The sequence below is a fragment of the Orcinus orca genome, chromosome 11, assembly GCF_937001465.1.
Source record: "Orcinus orca chromosome 11, mOrcOrc1.1, whole genome shotgun sequence".
Lineage (NCBI taxonomy): Eukaryota > Metazoa > Chordata > Mammalia > Artiodactyla > Delphinidae > Orcinus > Orcinus orca.
Genome location: NC_064569.1, coordinates 10,374,162 through 10,394,307, shown reverse-complemented (window position 1 = coordinate 10,394,307; position 20,146 = coordinate 10,374,162).

Sequence of the window (20,146 nt, the reverse complement as noted above, 5' to 3'; positions counted from 1 at the left end):
TCAAGAACCCAGATTTTTTCCATCTCTCCCCTTCGCCATCTTCCAGGTGCAGCTTCTTCCTCAGAAGCAGGTTCCCCAGATCGTTACGAAGATGGCTGCCACATTCCAGATGTCCTTGCCAGACATTATAACATCTAGTAGAAAAGCAGTCTCTTCCCAAACACCAAATTTTTAAGAGCAAAGAAATCTTTTCCAGAAGCCCTTTCATATCTCATTGTCCAGAACTAGTCATATATCTAATTCCAAACAACCACAGGCAAGAGGAGTGGTTACCACCGTGACTGACTCCACCCATTCAGGATTACCTGAGAGGCTGGGGAAAGGCAGAAACCTGAATGAAATCAGGGCTCCAACAGCAGAAAAAAGCTGGGGGTCACTGTGGAGTTGATAACTATGGCAACAACAGCTATTTGCTTCCCAGTACCAATGTTCCCTTTCTTCCTTAACAACATTAAACCCTAGGGTTCGACTGGGCAGTTAGGCAACCAGAATCAAGATTGCATTGGTTAGCTTTACACTTTCACCCCTATGTGTAGCCCTGTCATTAAAGTGTGGCCAATGAGATGTAAGCAGGAGCACTGTGTTGACGTTTTGAAGTGTTGCTGAAGTGGAGCTAAGTCAACTTAGAGACCCGCCCACTGAATTCTTTTGCTTTCCTCCTTCTTCCCGCCTGCAACCCAGATGTGATGGTTGGATCTCCATCTGCCGTCTTGCACCATGAGTCAAACTTAAGGATGGAAACAACAGCCTAGGAGACAGTAAAGCAGAAAGACAGAGGCACTGAGGTTTCTGGTGACTCCAGAGCCAATACACCTGCCCTAGGCAACCCATCTCCTTACTTATGAGAGGGAATAAACTTATGTGTATTTAAGCCATTAGTTGTCTGGTCTGTTGCTTACCGCGAGCACAATTCTTAACTGGTACAGTAACCAGCAAGGAATGGTACATCCCATTTACATAGTTACCTATATTAGCCCTATGTAAATTATATAGGTTAATTGAGTTTATTCTCTCAGTTTGAGAATGCATGCAAGATAGGATAAGGCAGTGAGAAGTTTTGGAATCAAACTGATCTGAGTGCAAATCCTGACTTTGTCACTTACAATCCGCGCTGTAAGTGAAGTCCCTCACCAAGCCTCATTCTTTGAGCTTAGTTTCACCATCTGTAAAATGGAGCTGACTATTCCTACTTCAAAGGGTGGTCTCGAGAGTTAAGTAAGAAAACATTTGCAAACCAACTTTTGCTGTAATTGCATATGACAGATGCACAACAAGTGGTCCTAAGTGTCTAGAAAACAATCATAGATTCTTAAGGACTTGGAGATCACATAGCCCAATCCTCTCATTTTTAAAGAAGAAACTGAGCACCACAGACGTGAAGTTAGGTTCCCAAAGGGTCTCTGAGTTCCCCTGTTGGAAGGCACAGCTGTCATGATTAATCACACAAAGGATGCGTTCATCATTCCATGCCCCGTGTAGCATCTACATTGCTGATGGCCCTGGCATTCCAGAACATCTCTTCAGGATACTCTGCCCAGCCTCTGATGATGCTCAGAGGCTCAGCCCTGAACACCAGCCACCAAGATGGCATTCTTTTCCTGCACTGATATCATCAGTCATTTCACGTGGTACTACGTTAATTGCTGTCCTATTTTTGGAAAAATAGATGGCTAAACATAAGCGATTTTTTTTCCTTAGCATTTTTTGGGGGGGTTACTGAAGCAAAGTACTCAGTAAATAAGGACTGATTTGCATGACATTTTGCATGAATAGCGATGTTGAATGAACAAGGTAACAGACTTTGAACTTTCGTAGGCATTCTATTCAATGAAAAAAAATATTTTTTTTGGTTAATTCCCAGTAGATTTCCACCGACATTAAAATCGACCACAATTTGGGAGGCCTCTGGTAGCTACGAAGGGAAAATACAAAAGCAATTCTAAGCCAGCGTGTGTTTGTTTAGCTAGGTGAGGTGAGCCTTTATGTATGCGCCTTGGTCGGCAAAGATTTTCCAGCCATGGGGACCCTGGTTATACTCAAAACCCCAGGTACCATCAGAGTTTGGGGCACTAGCAGGGTCTTGCTGGGAGCCAAAGAGGACTGGTACTGTGCTTCCTCAGGGTCAGAACCAGGCAAAGCAACAGCCACAGAACTTCAAGGGCAAGAAAACAAAGTCTAAATTAACCGCAAAGCTTATATTCTAGGGCTAGGGATGTATTCCATTTGGATACAACATAGATCCCAAGTTCCGCTCTAAAATAACTAAATAAAAGACTTTGGGCGTCTTTTCCACCAGCACAATCAGAATACTCCATCACCCGATAAGCTCGCCCAGTGTGACTGTTTATTCACATAACTCACCCCAGGGCCTTATTGTAGAGCATAGCCATGATGAATAACTAGGAAAGAACAAATCAAATATAATAATAATTCTACTCTGGATTTCATAATGCTTTTCCTCCACAGAGGTCTAAGTGTTTTCACACAGATTAGAAGGTAGAGGTGGGTATTATGATCCCCATTTGTGGATAAAGAAAGAGTCAGAGATGTAAGTTGTTTGTCCAGAGATTTAGAATAAAAGCCTCGCTGACGTGAATAATCGCCTTTGACATTATCTACAGAACCCCCTCATTTCTCAGATAAAGAAACTGAAGTTAGGACGGTGGCGTGACTTCTCCAAGCCTGCGTCACTGGTGGCCAAATGACACACCTAACCCTTTATGGGGCCAAAAATAAAAATCAAGGCTCTTGACAACCTGGTAAATAAGCCATTCCACCTTCAAGTCCAGCTTTTCCAGGAACGTGGCACCGAAACTGAGACTTCCCACCCAGCAGCTCAGAAGCTGAGTCTCCCTGGGGTCACAAGGGTCACGGTCAGAGTTAACATTCTGTTTCCAGAATCCCAGAGGGGGAAAGGGGTGTTCCTTCCCCACAAGACTAAGCAACATAGCTGAAGAGATCTCAGGGGAGTGAACTTTCCCAAAATTCATATAAGGATCCCCTCTCCGTGTCAAAACAGCATTCAAATTTCCCGCCCAGTTCCATCTTTCCATCACCAACGGAGTCACCCATATCCCATAAGAAGATGGGCTGTTGCCGAGAGTGCGGGACAAGGCTTGCTGGGTGTTTGTCCTCAGGGATTCTCTTCTCCGAGGCTTTGCTCGCTGTGATACGTAGCCCCAGGCACCCAGCCCACAGAAGGCCCCATCAGGATCTGGATTGCCTTGAAGATCGGGCTGTAGGTTTGTGCGCAGTGTAACATGAAGCTGCAATGGCCGGGGCGTTGCTCATGGGTTCTTGGGCTGCAAGAAACCAGAATGACAGCTGTCAGGGGTGAGAAGTCATAGGCCATGGAGGAACGGGCCGTGCACTGCAAGAGGAAAAGAAGCGGTCGCAGCCTCTTCTCCTGTACGGCTCTGTCAGAACAGCACACGAGGGTCTGAGCAGCGGCTGAAGCACACAGAGCCCAGCCTGCTCTTGCCTCTCCTCCTGCCAGAGGCTGGTCCTCTTTCTCCTCATGCCCTGGCTGCAGACGATTCTTCCCGCCCTGGAGCACCTGCCCAGGGCCTGGGGTAAGCTCTGTGTTCCCCTACCATCAAGAAAGGTAAAAAACACTAGACCTCCCTCTCTCCAGCCCCATCACCCCCACTTACAGCCTCTTTATTTTCCCAAAATTCATTTCCTCTCCCTCTAAAAGAAATAAGGGGCGCTCTTGAGATTACACATCAGGGCCTCTTCTCTCAAATATAAATGTTCTTCCCGAGGCCCTGTATCCTCACATCAGGAACAGACCCTACTTAGCAGAAATGGAGATGATAAAGAATTTCCATCTAAATCACAAGATGTTCTAAGATGCCCAGGCATGGATGACATCACCACTAATTCAGATGTTATATAAATATTTACCACCTGAAGCCACTCTCCAGGGGAACAGAAGAGGAGAGGGATGACGAGGGTCACGGAGTTGTTTGCTGCATTCCTTTACCCCACTAGCTGGTCCTCAGTTCAGCTCACCCCAGTTTTGTTCCCATGTTCCCCATGTGAGCCTCCCCGACAAGGTGTTTTGTCAAGTTCTCAGGACATGTCGACTTTGTGGGGTGCCCTTGAACTCTGAACTTCAATGACGTCTGCAGCTATTATGTCCCAGGTTTCTACCTCCCATCCCATCTCCTGGTCTCCACCAAGCCAGTGGCCTTGATGGGACGCACAAACGCATTCCGGCCACAACAGCATTGGCACAGACGCATCCCAACACTCATTCTGGTTCCTTAGGAGTTTAACGTCTGGGTGGACTGTCCTCCAGACCCCTGTTTTTCCTTTCTCTCCCTCCTGCTGTCCACATTTGGACCATTTCACTGCTTATTAGCACTTCAGGTGGAGGACATGAAGGAGTGGATGCAAAAATCTGATTAGTCAATTGTGCTATTTTCTGGAAGCTGTGATGAAGGATGGTTTGCAAAAGAAGGCAAAGCTATTAGCTACTGAAATCTGTAGATTTCAATTAACCTTATGTCCTCACAGATAATTGCGAACTGACAATAAAGTTATTTTCTCTGCAACATTCTTCAGAAAAAAAAAAGTATTTCACTTCTGATGCCGACTTCATGCTGGGTTGAGATACTGACTTCATGCTGGGTTGACAGAGGCCCATAAACGATCCAAGGCCCAGACGAGCCTTCTGGTTGGTACCAAGAACTCAGAGCTTGATGAGAGAGCCCATGTGGAAGACAACCCAAGGTCTCTGGGGTCCTAGGGATGTGAAGCCTACCTCACCCTCCCTTCACTGCGTTCTTTGTGCCCACACATGCCACCATCAATCCTTGTCATTCCAGGCTGCCAGCTCCAGGCCACCCTTTCTGCATGGGCCTCAGGCTACCAACCCCTCCACCCAGTCAGTCAGGCCTCTCACTGCCCCTGATCACACCTTACCTGCACCTGCCTTCACTTTTTTCTTCCTTCCAGGCCCCTGCCTGAAAAGCTCCATTCCTTTCCCAAACCCAAGTCTTCAGAGCCTGGTTCAAGTTCAACAGCACCATGTTGACCTCAAGACAATGCCAGCCAGAACTGCCTTGAGCCCTCCCGTAAAACCTCATCTTCTCCTCGGGGCACATACTGTGGGCAAGTCCTGCTGTTGGAACAGGTTCAAACAGGCACCCAGGACAAGGACAGCTGTCGCCATGTGCCCTGGGGTCAGGCCCACGTGGTGCAAACCCAGCCTGCAACTCCCTAGCTCTGCCCACGAGTTCAGTCCGCCTCAGTTTCCTCTTCTGTAAAATAAGACCAGAAGTAGAATCTACCTTCTAGATTTATTTTGAAACCTAAATGAGACAAGATTATAAAGCGCTTGGCAAGAGTCAGGCAGAAAATAAGTCCTGGATACATGGCAATTACAGCCGTTGGTAGCAATGTCCCCATCACCCCAGTGTTAGCTGCTGCCAGGAGAGCCCCAAGGTTGTGTGACATGTGCCTCACTGCCTCCTGGGATTTTAATGAAACATTTCTTCCAGGGGGCATTTACAGATTCCTCTCTCTACGCCCCACAAGATGCAGACTTGGTGTTTTTTTCTTTTGTTTTGCTTCATTAGAGATATTGTTCTTATTAAGTTATGAGCACATTTTAAAATATTTATTTTATTTTATTTTATTTTTGGCTGCATCAGGTCTTAGTTGCTGCAGGATCTTAGTTGTTCCAGGATCTTCCTTGCAGCATACAGGATCCTTTGCTGCGGCATGCAGCGCACAGGCTTCTCCCCGGTTGTGGTGCCAGAGCTCAGCAGTTGCGGTATGAGGGCTCTCTAGTTGTGGCCCTTGTGCTCCGAAGTTGCGGCACGCGGGCTTAGTTGCCCTATGGCGTGTGGGGTCTTAGTTCCCCAACCAGGGGTCGAACCCGCATCCCCTGAATTGGAAGGCGGATTCTTAACCACTGGACCACAAGGGAAGTCCCAAAATGCAGACTTGTGTTCATAACTCAGGAGCCACTTCCAGGCCGTTCGTACAGTTAGCATATAGTGATCCAGGACCAAAGTGGTCCTGCTTCTCAAAGCTCCTTCTTCCCTTGGGAAGAGTTTGTCCCAGGAGGAGCCTCAATTCTCATGCACGTAGGCTACTAGGAGACCCTGCCATTGGGTTTCCAGGCATCCCCAGATCTATCTGAATGTCCTTAGATTTTGTTCCCCCCTCAAAACAATTAGAATTCAATTACATTGCCTTTGAAATTCACAATTCATACCTCTGGAACCATTAGAACAAGGCCTCGGCCACTGCTCACTCCTCCCCCCCCCCACCCCGCTCTCTCCCAGGGACCCCTCCCTGCCTCCCCAGCCGGACCACCCCTCCCTTCCATGTTCTGAAGGCAGCGCCATCTCCTGGACGCAGACTCAGCTTCACCTTCCCCTTCCGGTAGCACAGGTGGGGTGTCAAGAGCTGGCCTGGGACCAATGGTTCTTCCCCTCCTGCTAGCACTGCAGTAACTGGACAATTCTGCTGCAGTAACTGGACAATTCTGCTGCAGTTTTGCAAGAATTAATATTTTCCATTTAAAAAGCAATAAGAGAGACTTCCCTGGTGGCTCAGTGGTTAAAGAACCCATCTGCCAATGCAGGGGACATGGGTTCAAGCCCCGGTCCGGGAAGATCCCACATGCCACGGAGCAACTAAGCCCGTGCACCACAACTACTGAGCCTGCGCTCTAGAGCCCGCGAGCCACAACTACTGAGGCCATGTACCACAACTACGGAAGCCCACGTGCCCTAGAACCCATGCTCCGCAACAAGAGAAGCCACCGCAATGAGAAGCCCGCACACCACAACGAAGAGTAGCCCCAGCTCGTCGCAACTAGAGAAAGCCCATGGGCAGCAACAAAGACACAACGCAGCCGAAAAATATATTAATGAATTAATTAATTTAAAAAAATCCTCTGGGGTTGAGACACATAGTTTAAAAAAAATAAAAAGCAGCAAGAAACACATTGCAAGAGAAGAATGAAAGGCCACGTGTAAACAAGTCCTATAAATCGGGGAAAATAGATTCCATTTTAGACAGTCTTTTACCTTGAAAATGTGAAGTGTTAACAGTGATGACCGCCCATTTACATTTCTTTTTTCATATGTTTTTCTTTTAAGCAATGTCTCATGGGAAAGTATCAGCTTCATAATTTGACACCATGGTATACATTTTGCCTTGGTATAGGTGTAATTACCAGTCTAGAGACCCTTCCTAAGTAAAAGACAAAAGGACATAAACCCTCCTAGTCACGTCTAGAAGTAGGCTTGGGTTCCTCTCCTAACAAGGCCTTGTTAGTGTGGGAAAAACAAGAAAAACAAAAAACCATCTTCTGGACAGTGGCTCCCTCTTCTCACTGGGTCTCAAGAAAAAATCCATGATGGCCTCCTAGCTACCCTGTTACCCTAAAATTTCTATTTAAGAGTAAGACACCCAAGGGGTAGGCAAGTTCTTTTTTTCAAAAGAGGATTTCTAGTTGCAGTTTTCCTCTTAGTATTGTTGAATTTATTATTTGTAGTATGTCATGCTTTGTGAGTAAGTAATTATATTATTGGTGATTTTAAATGATCAAAATTAATGATAGTAGTAGCTGTTACTGAGCACTTGCTAAAGTATTTTATTCTAAAATCCATATATGTCTTAGCTTATTTAATTCTTAACAACAATTCAATATGGTGGTGTTATCACATTAAAAACAGGGAAACTGAGAGACAATTCATTGCCCAAATTCACGCACAGCCAGGATTTGAACCCAGCAGCCTAGCTTCAGAGTTTAACCATTATAACATTCTGCCTTATAACAGATCAGCAAGGTATGTGCAAGGTGACATATCAGTGAGCTTCCCAGGAAAAAAGAAGGAACCATTCTAACGCCATAGTGCTTTCTTGCCCTCTAGTTTTCTAATCCATTCACCCATTTATCCATCCGTAATCCTTATCCTAATCTAAATACATTAGTTAAGTACATGAAAATATAGATAGAAGAAGAGAGAGGGAGGGAGAATGCGAGACAAGGGACAGAAGACAGACAGACAGCAGGCGAGGATATTTTGACCCAGCGTTCTTAATCTGGAATATATGAGATTCCTGAACTCCCTGAGATAATATGCAAAGTGCAAAATGTACATGCATTTTTCTGGGGAAAGAGTCCTTAGCTTTATGAAGATCCTCAAAAGTGCCTGTGTCCCAGGAAAGATCAGAAATTACCAGTTGCAATGAAAAACAAAATGGTGCACACACAAGCCCTCTTCTCTGTTCCTTCATATGGAACCACCCCCTATACAAGCTACATTCTCCCTTTCAGTCAAAAATTGAAAGAAGACAAAAGGGAAGCCTAGAGCATCAAGAGACATGAAGACTGTCTTAAGAATTCATTAACATGTAAAGAAGATGTAGCACATATATAAAAGAAGATGTGGCACATATATACAATGGAATATTACTCAGCCATAAAAAGAAACGAAATTGAGCTATTTGTAATGAGGTGGATAGACCTAGAGTCTGTCATACAGAGTGAAGTAAGTCAGAAAGAGAAAGACAAATACCGTATGCTAACACATATATATGGAATCTAAGAAAAAAAAATGTCATGAAGAACCTAGGGGTAAGACGGGAATAAAGACACAGACCTACTAGAGAATGGACTTGAGGATATGGGGAGGGGGAAGGGTGAGCTGTGACAAAGCGAGAGAGAGGCATGGACATGTATACACTACCAAATGTAAGGTAGATAGCTAGTGGGAAGCAGCCGCATAGCACAGGGAGATGAGCTTGGTGCTTTGTGACCACCTAGAGGGGTGGGATAGGGAGGGTGGGAGGGAGGGAGACGCAAGAGGGAAGAGATATGGGAACATATGTATGTGTATAACTGATTCACTTTGTTATAAAGCAGAAACTAACACACCATTGTAAAGCAATTATACTCCAATAAAGATGTAAAAAAAAAAGAATTCATCAACATGTTCTTAGTTAGTTTCAGTAGTTAATGCACATGTACTAGAAATTAATTCAAACATAAATAAGAGAGAAAGAGGATCAACATTTACTGAGGAACTACTCTAGGCCAGGCACTCGATCTTTCTAACACTATGTTGTAGGTATCATTATTGTTGTTCTCATAGGATTAATTTAAGAAGGCTTTGAGAAGATACAAATCATGCCCAAGTCCAGGCAATTAGCAAGGCACTGCCATGTGGGTCAAAGGCAAATCTACCCGAAGCTATAAACCCGTTTCTTCCCTCTGCTTCATTCTGCCCTGAGAAGGGCAGGAAGAGCTAATCATTGAATTGCATCTCTAACGACCTCTCCAAATCTTTCCACGGTTTGAAAAATTAAATATAGGTGTGTGTGTACATGTGTTCCTGGGACAAGGTGACCAAGCTCTGTTGCATCTCTGATGCAACAAATACTCAGAAAAAAAAAAAAAAGGTCATAATTTGGAGATTTCTAGCTTCTGAGTCCTTCCATTAATTTATCGCATTATTCCACAAACTACACTAAGCAACTCCCTGTGCTGGGCACTGGGTAGGGCCCAGCATGTCATCTTGTAGTATCACCTCCAATAGACACCACAGTGCCTGCCCTCAGAAGCCTCAGTGTCTAGCAGAGTTCACAGCCATGTGATCAAATCATTTCAATACTGGGGAGCACGGATTCGAACATAAGAATATGCTGGGTTCAGTGGTAAAATAGAGAGGGAGTAAGATGTTTAGGGTAGACCTTCAGGAATTAGGAGAAGAACCCAGGCAAACGATGTGTGATGGTTATGTGCCAACTTGGCAGGGCCTTGGTGCCCAGATGTGTGGTCAAACGTTATTCTGGATGTTTCCGTGAGGATGTCTTGGATGAGATTAACATTTAAATCAGTGGACTCTGAGTAAACCAGATTGCCCTCCAAAATGTCCGTAGGTCTCATCCAACAAATTGAAGACCTGAATAGAACAGAAGATTGACCTTCCCAGAACAAGAGGAAATTCCTGCCAGCAGATGGCCTTCGAACTTGAACGGCAGCATCAGCTCTTCCCCCCTGCAGATTTAGGGCATGCCCATCTCCTTCCATAACGAGAGGAGCCGAGTCCTTAAAATAAGTAAATAAACAAACTATTATATATAGGATGGATAAACAACAAGGTCCTACGGTATAGCACAGGCAACTATATTCAATATCCTGTGATAAACCATAATGGAAAAGAATATATATATATATATGTATAACTGAGTCACTTTGCTGCACAGCAGTAGTTAACACAACATTGTAAATCAACTATACTTTGATAAAATTTTTTAAAAAGAAACACTGTTTTAAAAATAAATATATGTGTGTGTGTGTGAGAGAGAGAGATGTATATCTTTCGGTATATATATATATTTTCTTTCTACTGGTCCTGTCTCTCTGGAGAACGCCGATTAGCACACAGTGTGAGCAGAGATATTCTGGCAGAGGGAAAAGCATGTGCAAAGGCACAGACGCAAGAAGCTGCATGGCAGCTCCGGGCACCCACAAGTAATTCAGTCAGTTTATTTAATCCTGTTCTATCTTACTGACTGGCGTGATCACTCTATGCTTTGCTCCCACAAACTAGATTTTAGGAATCTGGTCTTAGTCTGTTTGGCCATCCCAGTGCTTTTGAACGTGCAAACGTTGCTCAGATTTCCCTAAAACAATAAGTCTCAAGGAGCAGCTGGAAGACTGATCAATTGGAACAAAAGCATAGATTTTATCCGCCCCCTTGGCAGAGTTATGCGCAACTACCACTGCCACAAGTAAGGTGTGCTCCGGGAAACATAGACTTTTTCTGCCACAGTTTTAACATCTGTACCCTTTGAGGGAAATCTGCATCAGTCGAGATGCGCCAGAAAATAGAACCAATAGGATGGTGTGCAGTTCGAGTCCAGAGGCCGTCTGCTGGCAGACTTCCTTCTTGCCCACCGTCAAGCAACTCATGGAGACAGTGAGATGAGTCACGATCACATCTTGTCAACTTCCCTGAGCCAGAGCATGTCTTTATTCTTTTAAAATAAATTTATTTATTTATTTATCTATCTATTTATTTATTTAGGCTGCGTTGGGTCTTTGTTGCTGCGCACGGGCTTTCTCTAGTTGCGGCGAGCAGGGGATACTCTCAGTTGCGGTGCGCGGGCTTCTCATTGCGGTGGCTTCTCTTGTTGTGCAGCACAGGCTCTAGGTGCATGGGCTTCAAGAGTTGTGGCTCGCAGGCTCTAGAGCGCAGGCTCAGTAGTTGTGGAGCACGGGCTCAGTTGCTCCGCGACATGTGGGATCTTCCCGGACCAGGGCTCGAACCCATGTCCCCTGCATGGGCAGGCAGATTCTCAACCACTGCGCCACCAGGGAAGTCCCAGAGCCTCTCTTTAAAGGTATCTGAATGTGTACTTGTGCCATGAATGAGATTCAAGAAGTTCATGAAACCCTTGAAAATGTTTATAAAATTATGAATGTATGTACAAATATCTGGGGAAAGGGTCTACAGCTTTCATCACATCTTCAGAACTCAACCCCATCCAAAGAAAATAAATAAATAAGATTAAGAAGCTTTAACCAGCAAAAGGTCATTGGGATATAAAAGGACAGACCAGAACTACAGCTCTATGACCCAGGTAACTTGACATACATGGTTCAATGACTTTCCATAAATTATAACTGTGAAAATTGATTCCTAGATTCCTATAGCTTCATTCTTCTTTGTCAAATTGTGTCTCTTCTCAAATATTTGGCCAAGTGAACACGGTTCTTTTCTCCCTGCCATGGCAACATCAGGATCAAGGACTGAGCATTAGAAGACTTGGGCTCAACCTGGTCTTGGCTCTGAGATTCACCTGCCCTGTGGTTTTGACAACTCCTTCCACCGCCCTGAGCTTTGTTATGTTGCAAGTGTTGGGTTGGATGATCTCTCTGAGGTCCCGCCTGACTCTCATGGTATTGTCACCAGCGACTCTGAGTTACTGTCATCTGTTTGTTGCTGACGCTGCTTCAGGCTGCTCTTCAATTCTCTGGACAGGTGACATCTTAGGCCTTCCTTCTACCTGCCCCTCTAATAAAGCTAGACAGCCGTGCAGATTAGCAAAAGCCAAGCAAATTATTTTGACTGGGAGAGAAATGCTACTCTGCAAAAGGAAGAATTTTAACTTCATAACTTCAGAGTTATGAACCCCAGAACTTACCCCAGGATTCCTGAGGCTGTAGATACGCACTGCTGTCGAGGAGGCATCAGTGAGTGATGAAGACTGAGACAGACCAGTGCCAATTTTGCAGGTAGTTTGAAAGTGTTCTGATTATTATTTTTATCTCCTATGACTCATTAAGTCTGTTCAAAAGAGTCCTCCACAAGAGGTGAACTGCAATCATTTTTATTAGCTATTCCACATCTCCTACATTAGCTATATTTCACAATCAGGAGATCAGTTGCTACAATGAAAGCGATAGTTTGATACAATGAAAAAATAGTGTATTAGGAGTTCTGAGACCTGAATCATGACCCCCAGTTCATCCATTAGCTAGCTACATACACAACTCCAGGTATGATTACCAGTGTGAATTCACTATCTTTCTCTCCTGCTTAATTGGCAATTCCTCAGGGTCAGAGGCCTTATCTTATCTATACTCATCTCTTTATCCTGCCTTCTAGCACCATATCTGTTACGTTGTAGGCATTTAATAAATATGCTGGCTGAATGGACAGAGAGACGGACGGATGAGGGAATAAAGTTATATTCTCTTTAGGACTCAATTTTCTTATCTGTATAATAAGATCTGCCACATAAGGTATTCTGGACAAACCAATGAAATACTATATGTAAAGCTTCATCCTGCTCTAGTATCAGAAGAGACAAGATAACCTGAGAAAACCAATCCTTGCTAATGGACTCATGGTTGATAAGAAACCACGTGTTGAGGTGTTAATCCTCCCAGAGGACGTTGGAATCTTTGAACTTTCATCCAAAAGAGTCGTGAAGCTTGGATTTTCACACTCTCAGATTGAAGGAGATATCTGGGGACAAACGTCTCCCACCCCACAGATGACTCTGCAGTGCCCACCACCCTCGACCATCTTATCACTTCCAGATCCTGCATTGTACTTTTATTCAAGTTGATTCTGATTAAGGTGACCATCAAAGGTAAAAATTAAGTAAAAGGGAGGCAGTGGCATAAGAGGGTGGGTCAGTGTACAAGGGGACTTTTGCTGGCAGAAGGACATCCTGACCAAGCTGACTTGGACAGAAAAGAAGCTGAGGTCTTCTGTAACGCAGGCTCCCTGGCTGCCTCTCACTGCCTCACCCAGTGTCCGCATCCCCGAGCCCTCCTAGCAGGGAGGATGAGGTCTCTGCAGAGCCCGGGGTGCTCACTGAGTTTGCCCTTCCCCGGCTGGTCCTGCTAAGGGTTACAGAAGCCACAGAACAGTTCGGATCATTGTGTCAGAATGTGCACTAACGTCATCCCCACTCTTCACTGACTGATGGACTTCTTGTGAGCTTCGAGGGAGCCTGAAACTGGCCACCACAGTTGGTCCCATCTCCCCAAGAGTGGCTCCAGGCTGTGAGAAAAGGGATGAGGGCAATGTCCCTCTTTTAAACATGGGAAGACACAGTGGGTACTGAAGATCTAGCATGTGATGATCTCAGAGGATGTGAATCCACAGTCCCTTCCTGTCTCGGGGGGCTTCTACAGAAAATGATCCTGGCCTGCTGGAGAACACCTATATGTTACAGAAGTGACCTCCTCTGGGGTAAGTTCTTTGCAACTGCAACCTAAGCAATTCAGCCGTGCTTTAGAAGTCGCTGAATGCCCCTCCCCCTCTCTCCCTAAGGGTGTCTTTGAATATAGATGAAAGTGTTCTACATCATTCTCATTTTTATTGGTGCATAGTTTGTTCACATTTTAAACAATTGATTCATTCTTTCGGCGTTTTCATTCCTTTCAAAGCAACTGTGTGACAATGCATCATTTTTATGTATTTTGGAGAACGACAAGCGGTATATTTTAGACCAAAGGATTTAGCTGGAAGGAGAAGGGAAGGGCAGGGTGGGGGGATGCATCATTTCACTGACTTTGTAGAGTGGCCAGCTTAGCACATGCAAGTGGCAGTGCAAAGTCGATTTTGAAAGAAACTGCTTCTCATAGGTCTCCTCTGAATTCTTGCAGTGGGCGTTTTGGTTGCCTCTCAACAGTATCCATTCCAACCCCTCCCCCCATTCCTGCTGTGAAACACTCAGGGGTTTTGGTTGAATGCACCCAACTCCTGGCCGTAAGGGTGGGCCTTGATTGGAGTCATTCGCAGTGAATGACTCAGTGCCGGACGATGAATTCAGGCATTACGTCAATCAGCACATGTCAATCCCTTGGTCATGTCAATTCCAGCACATATGACCGTGGGCAGAAGATCCAAGGTAGTTTAAAAAATAATAATAATAACATTAACAAAAAGAGGTTGCAGGAGCCTCCTTCTCTCCATCCCTGGAGGAAGCTTTGGTCCCTGTTGCTGCTAGGAGTCATCCTTTCATTCATTCTTCCCTCCAGTCTTGTTTTATTGGTGGTCTGTGTCCCAAGCGCAGCTCAGTTCTAAGTGTTGGGGATACCGGATCTTCAACCTCACAATCCAGTGAAAAAGGTGGAAAGCAAAGAAACATATAAATACATTGTATATTGTCAAGTGAGAAGGGCTAGGAAGAAAGAAACAAAGCAAGATAAGAAAACAGAAAGTCATGGGGTGTGATACTTAAGTAACTTAAGAGAGATGCAAACAAAGAAACAGAGCTGCTTGGCCGGTGGTGGGGGGTGTGGGGGTGGGCGGGGATTACCCTGAGTGGAGGAACCCAGGACGGCTGTCCCAGGAGAGGACATTTGGAAAAGTCAGAGAAAATAGGGAAAAGAGACTGAGTATGCAAGACATTTTGAAAATAAATGTTACTTTGACTGATTAGATTTGGGAGTTTAAAAAGGAAGATCAGGGGGCTTCCCTGGTGGCGCAGTGCTTGAGAGTCCGCCTGCCGATGCAGGGGACACGGGTTTGTGCCCCGGTCTGGGAGGATCCCACATGCTGCGGAGCGGCTGGGCCCGTGAGCCATTGCCGCTGAGCCTGCGCGTCCAGAGCCTGTGCTCCGCCACGGGAGAGGCCACAACACTGAGAGGCCCGCGTACCGCAAAAAAAAAAAAAAAAAAACCTAAGGTAGAGTGTGACTCCAGCAGGACAGTGCAGGCTGAGGACTAAGAAGAAAAACAACCCGTCAGAGTCTGTGGATCCAGAGAGTGGCTAATGATGAACCTAGAGATTATCATACTAAGTGAAGTAAGCCAGAAAGAGAAAGACAAATACCGTATGACTTCACTTACATGTGGAATCTAAAATATGACACAAATGAACTTATCTATGAAACAGAAGCAGACTCACAGGCATAGAGAACAGACTCGTGGCTGCCAAGGTCTGTGGGGAAGGATGGAGTCAGAGTTTGGGATTAACAGGTGCAAACTATTCTATATAGAATAGATAAACAGCAAGGTCCTACTCTGTAACACAGGGAACTGTATTCAGTATCCTGTAATAAACCATAATGGAAAAGAATATGAAAAAGAATATACATATGTATGACTGAATCACTTTGCTGTACAGCAGAAATTAACACAACATTGTAAGTCAGCTATATTTCAATAAGATTTTTTAAAAGAGAGAGAGAGTGGCCAATGGATTCTAGCAGCGGCGGTATCTCACACAGTTTCACGCTGTTCTTCCCAAAGCTGTAATTTTCCTATAACCTAAAGTCTTCAGTAAAGTTTCTTCATGGTTACAACCTGTCACTAATAATAACGAACATTTATTGAGGCCTTACAGTGTGCCAGCTGCTCTTCTAAGGGCTCCACAAATTATCAACTCATCCTCAAGGCAACTCTGGAAGGAACTATTATTATCGCCCTCATTTCACAGAGAAAGAAACCGAGGTACAGAAAGGTTATGTCACTAGTTTAAGACCATGCAACCAGCAAGGGTCAGAGCCGGAATTCGAACGCACGAAGTCTGACTGCAGAGCTCATCATCTTAACCATTGTTAATCCCTACATCGTCATTTAGGTTCATGTTAGCCTGGGAAATAAATAAAGGGAGGATCTGCCATGACATTTTGGGGAGGAGCGGACCAGAAATGTTGGCACACCACAGAAAGGTGGAAATGAGCCCAGCGGGAGAAATCTGGGAGAATCCCAAAGCAAAAGCTAGGCAATGACGTCAGGAGGATATAAGCAATTTCCGGGAACCTCAGAAGCCTTCGGGAAGGACCCGGCGTTCCTGCAGTACCGTGGAACAGGGACTCTCCCTGGAGAAATTTGCACATGGAAAGGATGAGTTCCACCCCTGTGAACTGTGACGACACCGGCATCGTGCTTTTCACAAGGCTCCCACGCTCAGTAATTGGTTGCTTTGTATTGTTAAGTCTTCCTGCCATTTTCTGATCCTTTTTCTAACATCCCTTGAAGGACAATCCAGCTTTTCACTCAGTTACCACGATTCAGTGCCTATTCATTGTCGATCATTTGCAGGTCAGCAAGATGACTCTGTAATGTATTTATTTATTTATTTGTTTGTTTGTTTGTTTATGGCTGCGTTGGGTCTCCTTTGCTGCGTGCGGGCTTTCTCTAGTTGCGGTGAGCAGGGGCTACTCTTCATTGCGGTGCACAGTCTTCTCATTGCAGTGGCTTCTCTTGTTGTGGAGCACGGGCTCTAGGCACACGGGCTTCAGTAGTTGCGGCACGTGGGCTCAGTAATTGTGGCACATGGGCTTAGTTGCTCCGTGGCATGTGGGATCTTCCTGGACGAGGGCTCGAACCCATGTTCCCTGCACTGGCAGGAGGATTCTTAACCACTGCGTCACCAGGGAAGTCCCACGATGACTCCTTTTCTATCAGTGTCACTTCTCAGGCATCTTCTCAGCCTCCTAAAATGCTTTACATACTGGAAAAGAGTTCTATTTCTCCACAGATAAATCGACTAGGATAAACCAATTTTTTCCCATTAAGAAAAAAGATTCAAGTGAAATATGATTTTTTTAACCTTTTATTTTCTATTGGAGTATAGCTGACTAACAATATTGTGTTCGTTTCAGGTGTACAGCAAAATGATTCAGTTATACATATATGTGTATCTAAGATTCATGTGAAAATGATTTTTCATCAAGGTAACTGAAAGCAGATAGAGGAATAGGAAGTTTGTAGGAGCAGTGAGTGGTCAGTTCTGCAGAGGTGAAAGTGTAGTAGACCCAAACAAATCTGAGGTGGAACGATATGTGGTCACTTTATGCCTTTGGAGGAAAAATGCCAAGGAGAAACGTAGGTGTGGAAAGTGATGATAACTGCCTTCCCTCCAACCCAAAAGGAAAATAGGCTGCTGATCAGGCAGAGTGAGTCTACGGTGTATGTCAGCCTTATTAGCATATCCTAATTGGGAATTAGACTGTCATCGCAGGACACATTATAAGTTAAAAACTTGGGAGACAGCATAATTCATTTAAATTCCAAATGCACATCTCCTTTCCTACCTATTTGTTGAACTGTTTCCCTTTTGCTTTTCCTTCTTCTTCCCCTGTTATTTGTCTTTCTCCTTCCATCTACAGCTATACTCTCAATGTCCCTGTTCGCTGTCTTAATCCCTTCTTTTCCACAATTGTATTTGTGATATATTTCCACAATTACCAGAATTCACTGCTTCATTTCTCTCCCTTCTCTGTGTTAGATTGCTTTTCGTTTATCTCTACCTCCCGTTACCCGTCCTCATTCATCTTTCTCATTCTCTTCCCCTCTTTCATCATTCTCCCTCTTTTCCTCTCTACCTGTCTGTCACTCATTCACACAACCTCAAGCTGACATAGAACTTAACTTATAATTAAAAAAATTTTCCACTGCTGACAAATTCTACTCACGGAGCTTACGCCCGGGGATTGAGGATTGCATAAGACTGGATGCATCACACAGCCTGTTGCTCTAAGCTTCAGATGCCTTCTTGACCCTCTCCCACTTCACACAACTGGTGGAGTAGCATCATCCGTTATCTCCTTAGAGCAGGGCTGAGAGGAACGGACCACTGAATATATTTGGCCGAGACGGCATCTCTCTAAGGAAGACAGTGGTCGTCCCCAGAACAGAGGACACGGGCTCCAGATTTGCAGCCTCATCTGTAACTGTGTTTGCATTGCTCTGCAGTTGGTTAGCTCATAGCAGCAAGTGCTTGGTGGGCCTCCCTGCCCCCTGAACACGGGGGAGAGTCATGAAAGCTATTGAACATGGCTCATATCCAGCCTAGGAGTGGGTATCACCAGTCACTCCAGGACTCAGTAGTACCGCTGGGTGGCGTGTTTGAAAGAGACTTTCAAATAAAGCAGTATAACCACACACCTTGCAACGGGCTGTTTATCTCACAGACCCGATCTGGCTGTGAGAAGAATGTAATGAGACATGAAATGTTTGCCAGGAGACACAGAAATGCCGTTGACGGGGGCTTTGTCTTGGTCCTCGTGGGTGGTGGTTTCAATTCCAGAGCCGTGCTCGGGAGCTTGGGTCTGCAGGGAACATGATCTTAATTGTACACTTGTCTTCTGTGTCGTGGATGGAACTGTTGGAATAACTCTTCTATAAGTTTGCACAAGCATGAAAGATCTGACCCAGGGTGGGTCTCCAGGAGCACTTTCTCCTTGTGGTGGGTCTGAGAATGCCAAGTTCCTGCTAATGCCCTTAAGGAACCTCTGAACCTTGGCCCAAGGATGACTTTCAGGGTCTCCAACAGATCGGTGCTAAATGAAACATTCTGAACCGTCAAGGACAATCTCCACTTAATTGGCCTTCAAAGTACATAAGATCCAAGATTGGCCTAGGATTATTTTTTTAAAAAAAACAGAAACAGGGAGTGTGGAAACCTGCTCCAAACCCACCACACTCCAATTACTCTAAAAAGTGCACTTGAGTATTTAGTTGACATGGTTATAAGTCACATAGCTAACTGTTTACAGCATGTCTTGCTTATTAGACCACATGGGGCAAGTGGTGTGTAGTATGGTTGGTCCCTTTTCTCATTGGTACGACATGCCCATGAGAAAGTGTATTTCTCCACCTAGAAATAGAGACAGAACCCCAAATACTGGCTCAGTGGATCCCAGCAGTCTCTCCAGCTGGTTTGGGTCTCCCATTGAGGTTGTGTTGTGTGGACCTGGCCTGATGTCATCTCCGTACAGAAACTGACAGTGTGTTTTCCACACCTAGCCCCCTGCTACTCCCTTCTGAACAAGAAGGGGATCTTGTGTGTAGAAATTATGTATCTCATCAATCAAAGAATGTAGGAAGGCTGTTCTCTGTCCTCTCCAAGACCCAAGAAAAGCAATAGAAGACAATGCACTAGGGGCTTCCCTGGTGGTGCAGTGGTTAAGAATCTGCCTGCCAATGCAGGGGACACGAGTTTGATTCCTGGCCCGGGAAGATCCCACATGCCGTGAAGCAACTAAGCCTGTGCGTCACAACTACTGAGCCTGTGCTCTAGAGCCCGCGAGCCACAATTACCGAAGCCCACGCGCCTAGAGCCCGTGTTCTGCAACAAGAGAAGCCATGACAATGAGAAGCCCGTGCACCGCAACGAAGAGTAGCCCCCGCTCGCTACAACTAGAGAAAGCCAGCACACAGCAATGAAGACCCAACACAGCCAAAAATTAAAACTAATAAATTAATTAATTAAAAGAAAAAAAAGACAATGCAGTATATGATGCTGGTCTCAGGGTGTAGGTATGTGATCTAGAAAAAAAGTTCCAAGTACGTAACTTCACATTTGATTTTTTTCTAAGATAATTGGCATTTTTCTAGAAAATGTTCAGTTTCATTGGTGTGACTCAGTTGGTGTTCATTGGATGCCTAATTTGTTAGTAATGTTGGAAATCGTATTTTTCCAAATTTCGCATGAGAAAACTAAGACGAAAGATCATTAAGAGACACACAAAGTGACTCAGGGAAAAGATAAACTTATGTATCTGGTTACTGACTCTCCAGGACTGTGTTGTGTTAATTAGATGTTCCTGAGTCCTTTGTCTCAAAATTAGTTGAGAGATTATACCATAACGTCAATCTTGTCCATCTCAAATTCTTGTAATATAAAGCTACCTTGGGATC